Source organism: Glossina fuscipes, unplaced genomic scaffold (assembly GCF_014805625.2).
Source record: "Glossina fuscipes isolate IAEA_lab_2018 unplaced genomic scaffold, Yale_Gfus_2 42, whole genome shotgun sequence".
Taxonomy (NCBI): Eukaryota; Metazoa; Arthropoda; class Insecta; order Diptera; family Glossinidae; genus Glossina; species Glossina fuscipes.
In genome coordinates this window covers 2,619,256-2,638,391 of record NW_023998426.1, presented here as the reverse complement: position 1 = coordinate 2,638,391, position 19,136 = coordinate 2,619,256, and the positions used below count along the sequence as shown (strand labels likewise).

General features: G+C 34.5%; 1 protein-coding gene across 4 annotated transcripts in view; it reads left to right on the top strand.

Annotated features, from left to right (window-relative positions):
* The window catches only part of LOC119636968 (BTB/POZ domain-containing protein kctd15-like), a 46,893-nt gene that overhangs the window by 4,210 nt on the left and 23,547 nt on the right, over positions 1 to 19,136 (top strand). Inside the window, exons 1-2 of one of the 4 annotated variants that reach the window (XM_038032728.1) lie at positions 5,403 to 5,561; positions 12,194 to 12,256. The gene's annotated coding sequence lies outside the window, so the exon portion shown is untranslated. Of the gene's footprint in view, positions 1 to 5,402; positions 5,562 to 5,885; positions 6,324 to 12,193; positions 12,257 to 19,136 lie in introns of those variants that run through there. The other 3 variants (XM_038032727.1, XM_038032726.1, XM_038032730.1) reach the window with 3 other exon arrangements.

Below are 19,136 nucleotides of genomic sequence, written 5' to 3'. Positions count from 1 at the left end.
ACACACACACACACACACACACACACACACACACACACACACACACAGTAATATTCCTATTCTATCCTTAAAGATCAAGGATGGAAGTATATTAATTATCTTATTGCATTTGTGACCAGCGCATTTCTTGAAGTTTATGCTTTTGTTGGCTTAATTTTCATTTCACATAAAAACACACGCACTTATATATATATATATTTATATGTACATATATATATATATATATATATATATATATAGCTTCTGTTGTTCAGTTCGGCCAACAACATCCGCTTTTGCTGAGGTAAAAAGTGGTTAATTATTTTAATATCAGTAATTGTGAGTAATTTATATAAAACAATTTAAATGCAAAGATATTTGTTAAGAAACATATATATATATATAAATATAAATACATACGTGCAAATGCATACAAATACATATTTAGCACAAGAAATGTTGTGCTTTAAATGGCCTTGAGGCCATACCTTTCCGCTGTCGATGCCGATACCAAGCACATTTTTCCATAACAGAACAGAGAAACAACAGCAACAACAACAATAAATAATAAAAAAAAAAAAAAAAAATAAGAAAAACTGAAAAAAAAAAAATGAGTATTGTCGTTGTTGTCGATGTTATTGTTAATGGTGGTGATGGTGGCGGTTGTAGTGCTGTTGCTTCTGCTGTTTTTACTGTGTTATGTCGTTGTTGTTGATACCAAGCAGCTACTGTTGCTTATAATGACAATGATTATGAAGAAAATAATTAAATGCTTAAAGGCATATAAATTTTTGTAGTTAAGTAAGTGTGTTTATTTCTATGTATGTTTGTCTGTCCGTCAGGCAAGGCAGTGGGTTTGTTGCATTTCTCTAAATATATATACTTAATAAATATATATATATATATATATACATATATATATATATATAATATACATACAAATATATATATGTATGATGTATATATATATACACTTAACTGTTTGCAACAAAGTCGTTTCACCAGGATACAAATCATTTTAATATCGATCAATAAAGAAAATAAATCTAAGCCTCGCCTTATAATCAAGCATTAAATATTTATGGGTTTAGAAGTTTGATTGATATTAAAATGGGAAAAGTATTCAAATGTTGATATCTAATAGTTTTTGGACAACCCAATATAGTTCAAATGTGCAAATCAAAAAAAAAAAAAAAAAAAAAAAAATGTTGCAAATAACTATAATCAAAGTAAATTTCGCTCAAATCTCTTTCAGAGACGTTCTTGTGTACACAAGTCATGGAATTCCCATAAAAATTGTGCATATACGTGTGTGTTTTCTTGCACGATTCCTATGAAATGCACTTTTTATATGGTCTCCTTAAGGCGAATTTCGGAAACCCGAGTTGGAATATCTTCTAGGTTAAGCATTATTCATTATTGCATATTTAATAATTTACTGCAATGTCTTTTTTTTTTTAAGCATTATACCGCCTAAGCAAAATAAATAAAATTCTGAGATTAATTGCTGTAGCAATAGTAAAGTTTTAGCGTCTTTTTATGCTCAGCAACTGTATACAACAATAAAAGATGCACGAAATCTGTTCTCTCCTTGGGGTTAATTTTAAGGTGAATATTTCTTTATTAGTAGTATGTAAAATGTGGATTTTGACAATCACTTATGCATATTTAGTTAAAAATACAGTTATTACTTTTTGTCCGAAATTATGGTTTATATTTCTTCTTTTTCACTATCTATCGCTCAAATCTCTTTTCTCCTTTTTAATAAATAAATGAAAAAAAAGACATCAATTTTTGCTTTCGAAAAATGAGACGAAAAATTCATTTCATTAAAACAGATATCGTTGGCCCACATTGACGTTTTTCTTAAAATACCACCGACAACGCTGTCTTCGCATTTGTGGAGATTAATTCAACATACGATGATTCGATACCTCTCTTGCACACTTCTATACCACAGGCATTGACTAGGTCTACCCAAATTTATAGATAATCAAAATTTAATTTCTTTTCAATACCTTTACAAGCCGCAGGAACAAGCTTCAAAAGCCCTCTAAAATGTATAAATTCTTGCCCGTTTCAAATTTGGAATGCACCTACACATGTCCGTCTGTTCGTCATGTTCGTAAACATTCTCCTGTTAATGAAACTGAAAATATCGCCTAAAATTTTGCTAAAAAAGTTTGAAAGCAACTTAAACTTTTCCAGGAACACGCCTACAACGCCCATACGAAAAAATCAGCTGCACCCACTCCATATTATAGACCATGAAAATGTAATTTTTTTGCTTCTTTTATCTTTTTTAGGATAACGGTGATGGGTATAAATGATTCGGTCACGACCGAATATAATTTTCATACTTGTTCTTCTTTTCAAAGATTAATCAGTCAGTTTCTCTCTCTGTTTCTACTTCAAAACGTTATTGCTCTCCGTTGTAATGTATTACAGATCGATGGATAAAATGTTAGGCTTTTGTTATTTTTACACTGGCCTAAGAGGAATTGCAGCTCTCCAATTTTGACTTTTTCTGAGCTTTAACGTCAGAGATGCCTTACCTTCTGGCCGTCGATTAGTTCCTTTGTTTACTCGCGAGTTCGTCTTTCATCTGCCCATTCGTTCGTTTGTTCGTCGCTCTTATCTACTCTCGTCTACCAATTCATCCATCAGTCCATAAGCTTACTGTCCGTTCGAATCGTGTAATCTGATCGAACTATTGAAACGATCCCTACGTGAAGAAAAGTAATGAAAACAAGAACTTGTGCTTGAGATTGCATTTCAGGAGAGCAACTTTTTAGACATTTTACGAATTTTCGGACTAATTTGAAGATGTACAAATTACATTAACAACAGCTCACAATTTGATATTGTAGCATTTACGTAATACCAAAATTTTTATATACATTGATGTAAAAGTTGCTCCATCTGGCCTACAAATGGTTATTCTTATCGTTACCTATACCAAAATATATGTGCGTGGGTATGCTCGCTCCTTCGCAGATATCATTGTTGTTGTTGTTTTATTTTTTGTACTTCAAAAAGATGAACATAAATAGCCGCATGGATAACAGAATAAAGATCATCAACAACACCGTACCAACAACAAGCACTCCCATCATCAAAACCAACTTACCACCGCCGCCGTCCGCCACCATCATCCTTATAATTGTTCTCTTTTAGACAAGCACCAATTTTTTTGTTTTTTTTTTTTTTTTTCATTTCTTCTGTTTTTTTTTTTGTTTCGCCTAAAGCCAAGTAAAGAAGAACTTGTGATAAATTAACCTCAAGCAAAAATTTCAAACGAATTCGCCCCGAGTTAAACAGATGTAATTATATAACATAGAATGAATATGTATATATATGTACGTATATATGTATAATTTATACAAATATACACACATGCATACATAAATGTAATGCACGTATACTCAATATTCTTAAGCATTTATCTTTCATACCTCTAGCAGCTTACACTTACACACACAAAAACACGCTCGCACACTATATTACCTACGTACGCCAATACGTACGTATATATTTTAGCTACACAAACTACGATAAGTTTTTGATAGTTTGCAATATTTATTGTAACTCATGCTCAAAACTGCCAGCGCCTGGGCTGAGGGTATATTGACTCATTTTCGTCTTTATCTTATAAAGTGTAACGAATAAATGAAAAAATAATCCATTTCGAGACACGCCTCAATATCAAAATTAAGCACACTCTACATAGAGCTAACTTACTCAAATTTACATATAATTCCCAAATATATATATAATATATATGCCATAATACATATATATATATATATATATATGCATCTCTTCACAGATCCTATAACAAAGTTATTTTTAATGAATGTAAATGATGAGAGCACATAACATAAATGTGCCCTCTTTATATGGTCTTAGGACCATCTATGGGAAAATTCCGGTTTCATATTTGTATATCTAGTAAGTAATATATACACACATGTACATAACGTAGCGTAATTTCTGGGCCGTATAGCCTTACCATAATACTCTTTGCATCGATATATATTCGTTTCATTCTTAATACCTACGTGACATTCTGAGGTGATATGCCCAAGTTTTCCCGTATGTCTATTTGTTCTGCGATAGGTTAAGATCCTTAACAAGATCAAAACATGATAAAGATATTATTGGTTCGATATCGTAGATCAAAGTTTAAAATGACCCATCTACTCCCGTCACAAATTGATCCAAGAGCGTTAATATGTGAAAAGATTTCCCACAGTTATCTGTTATTAAGTGTAAAGCAACTTCGCAAACTAACTAAATACGAAGCGATTTTCAACCGTCAACTGAATACTGCTCGCAATATGAAGAATTAGATAATTTTCATACAATGTCATCTACAATGTATTGAGCCTTGTCGTACAACATGCAATCAAAATTATGCTTAATCTACCCCTACCTACCAATAATGTAATAAAGTATATGAATGATACAATGGTAAAAATTTGCGTATAGCGATCTTTTAAAGGCTTAGCCAACCTAATAGTTGATAGAGGTGGTGGGCATTCAATGTATCCCCTAGAGTGAATATATTTTTCTTACTCTTCTCTACTTTTTTTTTTTTTTTTTTTTTTGCTATGTTTTCGTTCTGCAAGCGTTGCTGTCGGCTAAATGATGAACGAAGCAAATCCACTTGAGGCTATAATTTCGTTCGCTTAAACCTATCGTTGCAGCTTATTTTAAATAAATTGTCGGGCGATATGCATACTTTACAGCCGGCATTTTACTTGTTTATTCGTATAAGGAAATATGCCATTTTATGTTCTCATGCTTAATGCATGGTTAAGTTAAAACTCTCTTGTGACTAACTGAAGGTTATTTCGATTCTAAGGTCTCAAGTCTTTACATATATCGACATAGTCTAAAAAGTTTTGAGAATTCATTTCAGTCAAAATTTGCTTTCATAGATCTCAAGATTTAAGATTAAACAGCGTTATCTTTATAAATAGGGTCGATGTTTTTTTGCCACAAATTAGATATATATATATGTAGATATATATATATATATGTTCAGACAGTGACTAAGTTAACCAAAAATTTAATTTATAATTGAGAAAAATTGTAGACGACTAAAGATAATGAAATAAAAAAATGAATGCTAATGATGATACTCTGCCCTTATGTTGATATACATCTTGCGTTTAATATGCGGCATTTTATGAATGCATACACAAATACATATACACACTCGTTTATATGACAAACGAATTATTTGTTTGGTTACTTTTTTGTTTTGACGGGTTATAAACCCAGAGTACTGTTAACATTTGGAACAGAGCACGAATTGCAGATTATATATTAGTGCACCCACATGTATATATATGCGCGCAAACACACGCGCTACACACACACACTCACACACACACACATTTATATATACAAATCTACATGTATCGAAATACAAGAGAAGAGCAACATCATATATAGCGAAGGAAATCTCGTCTAAACTCCAAAGCAAGGAAGCTATTTATTACATGCCAAGGTCGTCCATGAAAGAGGGCACATTTGTATTTGTGTATACGCGTGCAAGTCTGTGTTAACAAAAGGTAAGAAAAAGAAAGAAAAACATTTCTAATATAAAGCGCATGCTCTAAAGAAATAAACAATTTTTCCATTTCTATTCTCTCCATTTGTGTTCAGAGATGTAAATATAAATATAAACTCATATTGCACCCGTCGAACATGTTTGAATGAAACCAAACGGTCTTAGTCTTAAGCAAACATAAACAAGACCTCCAAACTAGCAACGACTTGATATAAATTGAAAACATTCGCCTGCAATCCAGTTTGAAGTTTGAACCGAGAGTGTTTCTTTGATTACTTGGCAGCATTATAGTAGTATTGTAAAATTTTGTTAACTCTGAGAGCTGATTTGTTTCATTTGTTTTTGTTTTTTTTTTAGTTTGAATTTAGCTTTTGGTGGGAGAGTGTATACGAATTTCTTGTCGCGGTAACTTTTACGAAGTAATCTACGTAAATATATATTAAAAAGAGTTATTTGCTTGTTCAACTTGTTCAATACTCTTGATTTCAGAAAGTGTAAAAGTGTTTTGAAACGGACATTAAACGACTTAACGGTACATTGCAATTTAATCTTTTCACATCATCAAACGGAACCGGAACATTATAATTGCATTTAAAAGTATTGCATGCAAGTAAGCATTGCATTGAAAAAATTTCAAACAAGAAATAAAAAAAAAAAGGAAAATTCTAATCAAAAATAATATTGAAAAGTAAACGCAAGCATACATTGTATTGATTCAAAAAATCATTGAAAAATCATCAAAAGTGCATTTATTAAATATATTGTGAGTTAATTCCAAAAAGATATATATGTATATATATATATGAAACAGATAAAATGAAATAAATTATATCAGGCTTTGCTTTAACCATATGTAATATTTGGACTGGCAAGATATATGGCGACAGACACAAATTTGAGTCCAATATTTATTTCGAAAAAATCCGTTTAAAAATAAACCCATATTTAAAACAATTCACAATAATCGATGGGTTAGAAAGTTATTTTTGAAAAGTATGCACACTTAGTTTTATCCAGTATACCACTCAAAAAATGCAATTTCCTCCCTTCGCATTACTACATCTACTTCTCGATCAAATTTGCCTTGATTTACATACACATATGAGCACGCTCTGCTAATGCGACTGAAAAGTTGTAAACTGTCAAAAATTACATTTTAATAGTAATAGGATTGAAAGGATGGAAGGACGTATTCGCAACCGCAACTATATCTATTTTCAAAACCGATCATCTCGGGCCTATGGGGACTAAACTCGCCTACTTTGCATCGTTAGCTTTTTATTTTTTCAATTTTCTAAACTGTTGTTAGCTCTCTCCAGTTAGTGCAAAGCATTTCCGGAGAGCATTTTGTCTAATTGCAGTCCTAATTATCACAGCTGCCACCTTTCTTTAGTGATTTGCTTTGTTTCCTTATATCCAGAAGAAAGTGAGTCGTAATTATTATTACGATTTTTCTATGGGGACAGATATAACTGATTAAGTGATTTCAGTTAATCAGAGGTTTGAATAGAGATTGATTCTTCTTGTTTACAATTCGCCCAGATGATCTCATATCTTCTGTTACCGATTACGATAGTCGGTCAGTTTCAATCACAAACAACATTGCCGCTTCTAAACGTCTCACGAATGCACCTAATAATGCTATTAAGTCTCTGAAAGCGTGATGATCACTATAAACTTGATGATGTTTTCACCCTTTGTCCAAGATCTTAACGACAGCTCACAAATTGATTGAGATTTTATGTACTTTCTTGAGATATTGCGAATATGAAATGTGCAATGGGATAGCTACTATATAGACTGTGGTGACCCACAATCTTTTTCTACTTTCCCAATTCTTTCTTATTACTGGCGCATTACGCATACAAGGGATATGCCCTGACTGATATTAACCAAATAAAAACCCTATATCGCGTCGCGGCCCTCACCTCATCTTACAATTATTTGTTTAACGAGTTTAAGGAAAATGGTCGAAAAAACGATTCAATCCGAATCATTTTCATGGCGTTCGCCCTTGGGTTAAAATACTACGATGCAGCGAATTTCATCAAAATATCTCAAAAATTGCGATTTGAAGGTTGAACATAAGAAAAAAAAAACGGACAGGCGGACAGACAAACTTAGATCATTTCAGGAAGTCACTATGAATCCATGGGTATAATAAAAGATGGGTCCATCGCAAATCATATATTATTGTATTAAAAGCGATATAGAGTATGAAAAATACATCAAATAGTTATTTTCATATTTTCATTCAATTTTCAATTTTATGTACGCAATTAAGCTCGAGAATCTGCCGGATTGATTTATTCAATCTTTTTCGGCTTCTCTACGCTCATTACTACATGCTATAATTTCTTATAATTCTTAAATTAAATACAGAAGTTCTCTGTGTTCGTAAGAATTTGCTCTATTTTTCCAGCAACTACAGCTTAGTCTTAGTCTAGTCCTATATTCGAGTATTTCTGCAAGTTGCAATATCTTGACAGACAGGTTCCGCATCTAAATAGAAATTTTTTACAACTGAATGGATTTAAAAATTCGAAAGGTAATACTTCTAATTACCCTAAGCTTCTACGTAACTGCGAATGATGTCCGTTCGTAATCTTTTGCGTTCACGAACCTATACTGGGGCAAGCAAGTGACGATAGATTAGTGGTAGATTCCACTATCGTGAGTGAATTTCAAAAATACCTAACATTAAATTTGTTTTAACTACGACAATATGAATAAGTAAGAAAGTTATATTCGGCGGGGGCCCATTCTCGAGTAGTCACCACTAGCCTTTTCGTATTCTATTCCGTAACTTGTTTTATTATCCCTTTCTATTGCTTCTCAAGTTAAGCAAACTGACGTCTTGTAATAAATATATTGTTCGGATTTACTTTACTTAAGACCAATTTGCTTAAGCACAATGGCGGCCTGTTAGTTAAACACAAGAAAGCAAAGATGGACATACGGACAGACAAGCTTAAATCGATTCAGAAAGTGATTATCAAAGGTCTGTCTGTCTCAAGTCTATCTGAATGTTGCATACACCAACACCAGCACAAACTTCATATAAACTTGTACTACAAGTGATATAGGGTATAATGATTATAAAAAAAAAAACAAGTAAGAAAGTTATATTCGGCGGAGCCGAATCTTCCATAGTCACCATTACGTTTTGCGCCTTCTAGTCCCCAAGTTCATTTATTTGATACCCATATCGCTTGGCATTATTGAAAAAAAATTCATCGTGGTGCCTACCGCGTATATCTCAGGCCCCTTTTAGGCCGATCGTGAAGAATGTAGAAAATAGTTTTAAAAATTCTATTTTGTTTACCTTATGAGGACTAAGCATAAGACCTCAAAAAAGGGAAAATAAAATAAATTTAATCACTTGTTACTTTCTGTGGGTATGAGCGCTTTCTTCCATTTTTGCACGTGATTCGTAAAGTAAATGCAGAAAATTTCAACCTTCTAACTTGCGCAATTGCTGCGTGACGAGCAAAACTCACAAATTTTTGTTAAGAAAAACGGAGTTGCGTTCAGTCTATGTTCCACTGCCGGCTTCTGTCCCGACCAATTTGGCTCATTTTCAATACCAACCTGCGTGCAAAAACTTCCAACATCGCTACCAAATTTGAAATCGATATATTCATTTGAGACAATACACACCTTACAAACACAGAACGGAAAGACGTGTCTTAACCAATTCAGAATTTTGTAGGGTCTTTGAAGCTTCCTTTTTGGAAAAAAATAAAATAAAAAATAAAAAATAAAAAAATAAAAAAATAATGTTAAGAATTTCCACATCCATCAGTGGGGAGTATAGAGGGAAGCCTAACCTATAATTTCGACAGAAACACATTAGAAGAATTGTAAAAAATTATGTAAAAAATAAAATTAAATGTTGGTATTAAAATATATATACATATATTTGTTATTATTTCTGTATTAGTTGCTTGCATGTATTGTGATCATTTTTTCATTAGAAAAACGTCATTCATTGAGAAAAATTGGTACAATATATATCAATGCAAATATATTCCATAATTTTCTACAACTTTTCCCCATCTTTTTGGGCAACAAGGCGATACCTTGTCGAAAGAACGATATTGGTTTGTACTTTTTCAAGGTTTCAAAACCGCACGCCAACCAAGCCATGCTGCAACGATCTGAAATATCTCATGAGTGCATTGATTGCGTTAGCACTTCCCGTTCGAGCTCCAATAGCGTATCTTTCACAACTCTTCGAACATGTGAGCGAGCTTTGTCATGGAAGAGGATGAGTTTGCATACGTTAACCTCTACTGCTGCTCTTTGCTGCAATGAAACATCGTTCAGTATGTTCGTCGGTAGACATCTGCAGTAACGATTTCATTCGCTTTTAGCAGCTCTTAATACACTATACTCTGCTAATCCCGCCATATTCACTGCAGAACTTTACTTGAATACTCCACTTCACTGAAGCGATGTGAATGGCTCTGCTGACGTTTTGAGCTTAGGGTTGTCGTACTAGATCCACTTTTCATCGCCAGACACCATACGCCATAGAAAACTCTTTTTTTTTTTTCTTCGGCAGGCAATGAAACCGCAACGTTGAAACGTTTCGGTACCGAGATCTTTTCTGGCTCTCTCAACGCATGTAAACGTCTAGAAATAGTTGATTCATCAACTGCTAAGTTGTTCGAAAACTCGTTGAGAGTTTAAGCTGGGTTTTCGTCCAATAAGTCTTGCAATTTATTGTCCTCGAACTTTTTTGGTCCTCCTGCCCGTTCCTTGTCATTGACACCAAATTCACCGTCTACAAAAGTGGGACATGATAGAGTAGCGTCACCATAAACTTCCAAAAGTGTCTGATGGGCTTCGACAACAGAATTTTTCAAACCATACTATATGTCGAAAATGCAATTTTGAGCGTTTCATGACTAGCCTCTGTGTAACTCAATAAAATTGTTATTTTATGTAGAGAAAGAGCAAAATCATCGAATTTAAAGTGTGCAAAGTTTATTTAAATATAATTAGCTCTGCAAAGCCGTTAACAGAATTCTGTTGAACGAAGTCTTCGAATGATTTAACTCAAAATATGGTTAAAATGGAATTCTTCGAGAATTTTTTTACAAAATATTATAAACAAAACATGACTTTATGTAAATTAATTAATTTTCGAAAGGACATCGTTTTCACATGATGTCATAAATTCAACTCAAACCTCCGTCGAAATAAATGGTACAGTTTCCCCCCTACAAGTTAACGCATCCTAAAACTAATTTCATTGCGATGTCCTAACTCGTATGGATTGTGTGGAAGATTAGTTTCGATGATATAACGTTGGTGTCGCTAAGGCTAACGCAACACACTGAAAATTTATTTCTTCCAAATTCTTTCACTATACGTTTTTGACATTGTGTTCTTTAAGATAACGCGCATAAACACTATACTAGTCAAGTCAGGCATATGCCGCTTTAAACCTACGTGCAATACATTATGCTTTAAATGCAATTTATATGTGGTTGTTGCTTTAGAGAGTGCTTTGTCAGGGAAGGTATAACAATTTCCGTCCGGACTCACGTCCCGCGGCCAGTCCACGGCCGATCTCACTTTCTACACTTCCCGCCATCACCCTGTTACACGTACGGTGGGCATATTCTGGTCGAGAAAAAAAACTTTTATCCACTTTTCCATAAAACTCTAAGCGCACTTTTTTTTTGCAAGCAGACGCATTAAAAACCTTATTTTATCTCTTTTGATATTCCGCCCCCCCCCCTTTTTTTTTGTTTTTTGAACAGCGATATGTGTTGATATTACCACTGCTTGTTGTTGCCAGATGACTAAGCTATAAAATATCACTACTTCGGATAGGTCTGCCTGTAGTAATCCAGCATTTTTTGACCAGATTTTGTAAATTTATCTAAATACATGGAAAAGAAATAAATAAGCAAATGTGTGTCTTTTACACGTGGTGTTAGGGCTACTTATTTTCTCCAATTTACTCATGGAGCGGATGTCCCCCTATAAGTGGGACAAGGTGGCGGTCAGAAAAAACTTAGGAAAGAAAGAGACAAGGAGATGGCCGCAGCCTGGTGTGTTTAAGGCCAATCCATAAGTGCTTTACCGACTGAGAAGTCACTATAGCTACTACTAGAGTACCGTACTAAGATTTTAATCTGCGACCATTGAGTTATTAGGCTCGATTCTTCGCCTATTCGGTTAATAATGCCGAATATGGGCAAATTCCGTTCTAATATTTACGTACCTGTTATATGGCGTAACAGAGGACCGATAGACTGAGAGGCATGTTTAAATCGATCCTTTATCACTTTAACGCAAACGATAGAAAGTTAATAATCGTCTAAGATCTATTAATTGGCAAAGGTGCTATGTTAATATATCGTTTTAGTTCCATCGTTTTTTAGTTCTTTAGCTCAAGATTAACATACGCCCATTTATAAGAAGCTTAAATGAGAGTATTGCGTTGTTAATTTTTTCTGAAAAATGTGTCAACTCAATTAGTGATGCAAAATGAGATGAAATTTTATCGTAAATTTATCATAAAAGATGATAGTTTTGTATGCATGTATACATACATATATATTTATATATATATACATATATATAGATGTGTTTATTTTTCTGATTTATTTTTAGAACATCGTTTGTGGCATTGGATCAAAGATCTCCTTTGGCAGTGGAGCCCTCTTGTCCAAAGCGGTAAGAACTTAGTTAAGCAAAAGTATATTCTTGCAATTTTGAAAAATGTTGCATATATGACGTATGTATGTATGTATGTTAGTTTATGCAATGATCGCATAACAATGTTTTGTAATTCTCAAAGCTAACGGTAACGATAACAAATGCAAACATAAGCAAGCGTACAATCAAACGCGTACAGAATCACCGTCACCGCATAAAGCTCTATTGGCCTCTTTAAAAGTCAACAGAGTTTAACTCACTAACGGAAATGTCCACAAAACACGTTGACAGTAAATATCATCTTTCGGCAAAGTCGTGTCGCGAAAGCACAAAATACGCGCTTAGAGGTAACTTTACCCCAAAAATCATGATATGCATGTATGTGTCGCTACAAACCTGAACACAAATGCATACAAATACGCTCTTATATTATAGACAACAGACTATAAGCCACTATTCATTTATGTATATCCGTATATGCACTTCGTTCATATGCGATTTTGTCACGAATGTCTGAATGTTTATGTATGCGTGGTGTTTACATAGATTAAGTGTGATACGACATAAGTATGCGTGCATAGATCTATATGCTTGCATGTATGTATATGTATATGTGTGAGATTGCGCTATAAAGACAAATTCAAAACTTTGCCTACGCGAACGGTTCGATTGCCGCAGTAGTGTGTGTTGGTGGTAATAATAGTACTACTACTAGTAGTAGTAGTAGTAGTAGTGGTAGTTAGTTGCCTTTAGTTTAAACCTTATAGGCGTTTTTAAGGTGAATTTTTGATTATTGTCCTATGTAAAGGTTTTATCTGTGATTAACAAGCCCATACGTATACGTGTATATGGGAGCAAAAAAGGAAAAACAAAAAAAAAAAAAGTACGCACAAATACCTTTAACTAAACTGAAATAATTTCAATTGAAATTTCAGCTACAAAGAGTATTTTCGGGTAAATGTGAACTCCTGATGGAGAAGTTTTAGGGGCATAAGTAAAAAACAAATGAATATTTAACTTTCACAGAGACTACATGTATGTATTTACATACATACCTAGCATATTTACATATATACCTAGCTATGTATGAGAGTATGTTCATGGATGTTTACATCACATATATATATATATATATATATATGTTTGTATGTATGTATGTTACTTGTGCGGGTGCAAGCAAACACGTTAAATGCTAATAGCGACAACAAATACAGTCACAGACAACGGCTTAGCAAACGTGACCACAGCAAGAGGGCATATTTAGCTGATATGAACCGCGTTCGTTTAGCCTCAAGCGAAAGAGCTCACATCATCTCATCGCTTTACTCCTTTACTGCTGCTTTGCTGTCGTTATTTTATTGTTGTTAGTGAATGATTTGCTTCGCATTCAGTACAATACTGTATACTATGACTTTTGTAGCAATTTGATGAGAATGTGGGAATTTTTGGTTTTTAAAGAGTTTAGGTACACAATAACAGCCAATAACAAGGGCAAGCAGTGAACGCGATAACAGTAAAAATAAAACGAAACAAAACGAAAATTGCATTCTATTCTATTCGATATATGAGAGGATCGTCGAGACACATTTCTCTTCCCAGCCTATATGAGTAAGCATTCATTAACACATTTTCAGGGGCCGGATTTGCTCACATTTCCGTTTATGATTAGCAATCATTTGCTATTAATAGCAGTTGAACTTTGACATATTCGTATAGGTTAAGTCTTTGAAACGCTTCTGCATTACATAGCAATAATTATGTCTTGCATATTATGCACGATGCATACGATGTAAATGCTTTTGTGAAACAAATGAGTTTTTCTTCGCAAAATTTCTTCAGCTTCTCGCTAATGAGTCTTTGTATTATCGGGCCAGATTGTTCGATTTTGGCGATTGCATATGCAGCAGTGTATGCAGCGCCTTGAATTTATTTATTTTTTTTTTTTTTTTTGAAAGAGACTAGCAGTGACGGCCCAAAAGTTTTTTTTTTTAAATTGTCTTGACTGACTGCAAAGAAAAAAATTATGCGAACGAAGGGTTTGCCGCTTTAGGCTTTATATGTCAAAGAAAAATTCGTGCGTCGAATTGTTGAAAATGTTGCAGAAGGCCTGAGGCATATTGTGTTGGTCAAAAGCACGAGCTTATGTGAACGTTATAAAGCATTTTAAAAATCCATAGACATAGCAGTTGATTTCATTCGTTTTAGTCAAACCTCAAATTATTGGGATAATCGGAAAGTTAAAGTCTTAAACAGTAAAGAGTAAAGAGTGTAACATCTTTTACATCTCTCCAAAACGATGAGTAATATATAACCGCTTCAATGCGGCGTTGCAGTGAAAAAAATGTGAACTGTACAATGGTTTCCGCGAGTGAGTGCGTTTACCGTCTTTGTTGTGTTTTCGTGCAAGAGCTTTGCAAGAAATCGTCGGTATCAAAATCAAAAATAAGCTAAATCGTAGCCCAACGTACTGATTAGTGAACTCTCTTTAGCCGAGTACATTACGCTGAAGACTTAAGCCATTCCACGGTGCCCGAAGGCACATGGAGAGTGAAAACGCACATTCAGTGCCCCGAGGTTAATTATTCCCCTTATAGCGGCGCACTCTTTGCGATGAGGATAATTAGGTCCGCGAGCGCTAGACGAAGATGCGTATATATAGACGTACCTCCCGTTCTGGCGAGAGCGAGGCACTCTCCAAAACCTACGTCATTCTTTGAGTGCGATAAAGTTGATATGCAAATCCACTCCTAACAAAAGCTGTTCCTGCGATTAAGGCTAACACCAAAGTCACCACGCAGGCGAGACACAAGCTGGAGAAGTGCTTCGGCGGCTCGTCAGACCTGTGGTACCAGTAATAAAAAAGAAGAAAATAATGAAAGTAGAAACAATGAAAGCCTCTGATCAGTCCTTGCATCAGCCGGCTAAAACTTAATAACGAACGAAATTTTCAGATGAATCTGCAGTTATGCAAAATCAGTCAATACTGAGTAATGAAGACAATAATGTTTAACTAAAGATGCTCACCCAATTTTGGAAGAATATCGAGCCAAATGGAGTCACTTAATAAATAATCTGCTAACAATCGAAGACGTTTTGATGTACTATTAACCACGAAAACGCTGAAATTCATTTTTCAAATTAAGACTTTCCGATCAATGGACCTCAGAAGTCCAGCGTAGCAAAATTGCATTCAAAATAGTTACAGTATTGTCATGTAAAAAACACAATTGATGACGATGTTATTTTAAAAAGCGAGAAGTTTTATTTTTAGACACGCAATCAGCCGATCATCCAACCTATGTTTTGACTATGAAGCGCACTAGAAAGATGTCAAAATATGGGTTTCTTAGACATCTCGGGCATGAGGAAAATGCACCAATGGATAAAGCCAGAATTTTTAGCCTACTTAATCGTGTTCGCCTGGTACATATCTGAACAGTTCCTTCTTGTCTTCTTAACTACGAGGAACACGTCTTGAGTCGATTAAAACACTCAAAAAAAAAATAAATAAATAAATGCAGATAGATCACCTTACGAAAAACTTGCTGTAAACAATTACGACTCTATTAAAATGATTCATCCAGACTTAAGTGAAACGTCCTATAGTCCTCTTGTCTATTAAAACGTTCTTCGCTTACTTACCTCTAAAATACTTTCCTGTTTTGATGTATTATCTGTCTCTTCTTCTCTTCTTCTTTGTTTTCACAACTGACTGCTGAAAAATTCAGCAGAGAGCTTCTGCGAAGGGCTCCCTTAATATATTTTGAGTCTTGGCAACACTAGGCACCACTGGCAACGCTTTGAAGCTTCCATTGGAAAGTTTAAGAGTTTTGACCATAACTTTCCTCGCAACATATTGCGCGCGGTTTACGCTTTTTTGCTTACACTGACTTAAGAACTGTGCTTGAACAAATTAAATGAAATTAATTTGGCAACTTTCGATATGGATCTTTAAGACATCGAAGCATCGATCCAGTTACTTCCTGACTTACTATAACGATTTTATCGTAGCCACGTTTGACTCGCCGACGAAAATCGTAAAAGTCATTCAAAATCAGTTGTTATGCAAGAAAGCATTGATGCTGTCCAAAAACTGATAAGGCAAGCCCGACATCTGACATACTGTGAGATGGAGACGAATTTAGGCGATAGCTCCACTAACATATATAAAATATTGTGGGTTCATTTAGCCGCTCAAGCGGTTTTTCTCGTTGGATTTCACATAATTTGACAAAATCTCAAAATGATGCAACAATGATGTCGATTGATACAAACAAACGGTTTAGAACCGCAGTGGCGATGGTCTAAAAGACATTGACAAATCATGAATTCACGCCTATGAGAATTGCATACGCAATGTAAACAGCAGTTGATTGTTTAGACGTTTCAAGATGAGTCAAATCCATCAAAAGTGGTTCAGTCTCAAGGCATTTCGAAGTAGAAGGTCGCCCGTAGTAACAATGTTTTTAGCGGAACATAAACCGATCAACTGTAAATGGTACGCAACGGGCAGGTTTGCGGGCGAAAGAACGAAAACAAACAAACCTTCCCTGACCGTTCTGCATTATGACACTGGAGCTCTAACGTGTCCGCTTACATAACAATTCACCATTTAAACACTCAAAGAATTAAGTTAATGTGTTATCCGCCATACAGTCCTGATTTGGCACCCAGTGACTTCCTTTTGTCCCCCAATGTCAAGGATAAATCGATTGAAACAAAACTAATTCTCGTAGACAATGTCTTTCGCTCAAAAACCACATTTTGTTGATGCCTCAAGCGACATGGAGAGGACGCTGTGTCCAACGATTCGAGCGTATGCAAAAGAGTATTGATCATAAAGGAGAAAATTTTGAAAACCGCAAAAGCAATTTTTAATGCGAAATTATTGCTTTTTCATTATTAGGCTCAAACTGTAAATCATGATCTACGTAGACCCTAATGTTCTCTTCTTCTTTTTTGTTAGGTATAAAGTGTTGGTGATGCGAAGTCAATTTTACTGCACTTTCAAAGGGCTAAAGCCTACGTAGTTATAGAGAATCCTATGAAGAATTACTACCCAGTTTCAGATAGTCATTTCATAAGACTTGTAGCTGCTACATCACGACACAACATCTTGGAAAGTTGTCCTTCTTTCGATGTTAGGACCATCAGCAATTTTTTAATATAATGTGAATAGGGATCGGTAGGGAAACTTTAAATGTGAAATATTAATTCGGGGAAGCAAGAAGTCGGCTTCTCCCGGCGGAGGCTCTAGATAGGCGAGTTGGGGGCATAATCAACCTAATCTAAAGTAACTTAGCCTTGTAAATTGCTGACCTATGAATTTTACGTTTTTAAGATAGTTTTTATATATTAAGTTTGTGTGGATGTATGCAAGTCCCAGAAGGACTTAAGATACCTTTTATTATACCGACCGAAGCAGTATCACTTTCTGAATCGATCTAGGCTTATATGTCCGTCTGTCCGTTTGTCCGTTTTATTTTTTTGTATTCAATCTACCTAAGGACAAACGCTATTGAAACTGGTTTCGACCGGAAAAGTTTGCTAACCGCTTCCCACGTGACGCCTTTATTTGAAAAGTCATTTATATGATTACGGAAAGTAGCGTAGGGCATTTAATGGTGCACCGGGGCCTACTATACAGTCTTCACTTATTTTAATTGTAGATTAATTTTAAACGTAGGCGCAGGTGAATTGTGCTTCCTTTTCACGTAGTAATAAAACTAGTAAATCGCTTGCCTTAAGCGATGTCTATAAAATTCAGCTAACTTTCTTAACAGAAAGAGTTATCTCTTAAGTGTTAGTATTTTTTTTTTTTTATTTCTTAACAAAAAAAAAAAGAATCGTTATATTTTTCTCGGATAAGTATATTTATGCAGATATTTATGAAGATACATACTCGCATACGGCATACAAATGCTAATCGACTGGCTAAGGTGCCAAGGTAAGTGCGTACATACGCGTACATGTGTGCACCAGTTTCGAAAATTGATTTCTCAGCTACTGTAAATTAGTGTCCGCAAACAAATAAACAATCTTCACGTCTAATAAATTCAGTAGCCGGTGCAGTAGCAACAGGCACGGGGAGACAGCAACAACAGTAACAACAACAACAACAACAATAATAGCTACAACATACAAAAGTAGCAAAAACATGAAGATGGATATTTATATGTAGTGTATATGTAGTATGTTTGTACGTATATATATATATATATATATATATATATATATGTATATATGTATATTTTCATACTTGATAAATACAATACAATGTGAAATGAAATGCTTGCAGAGTTAATGTGTAGCAGTGACGACTAAGTATGTAGAGTAGATGCTGTGTGTATAACCGCACTGACTGCTCGAGTGTCTTGACTTGGACATTGAACGGCTTCGGGCATTATTCTCACATTGAGGTTTACACGTACTCTAACAAATACAAAAATAAGAACAAGCGAAAGGTATACCTCTTGTACCAAGAGGTAATTTTAATTACTTGGAATTATGATGTGTGGACAGGCATCAGCTGTAGTGGTGGTGCCTATGGTGGGTGGATGATAGGTACATATATTATATATACATATATATAAATATATATATATGTATATAAATATACACATATATATGTGTATATATGAAACTAGATGCACATCTTAATACTGACCTAAATATATAGTTAAATACAGGAAATGACGCTTACATACAAATAAGTGTATCATTAAAAATTGTTCTTCTTCATTTGTATTTAATTTACTGCTTTTTATTTTTGCCTTTTTTTTTCTTACATAATTTTGCGGGAAGAGAATTCAAAAATATATGTAAATAATGATATATATGCAGATATGCATGTATGTAAGTATTTCGTTAAGCTTTTGCTTTTGTATGCATCTAAAAC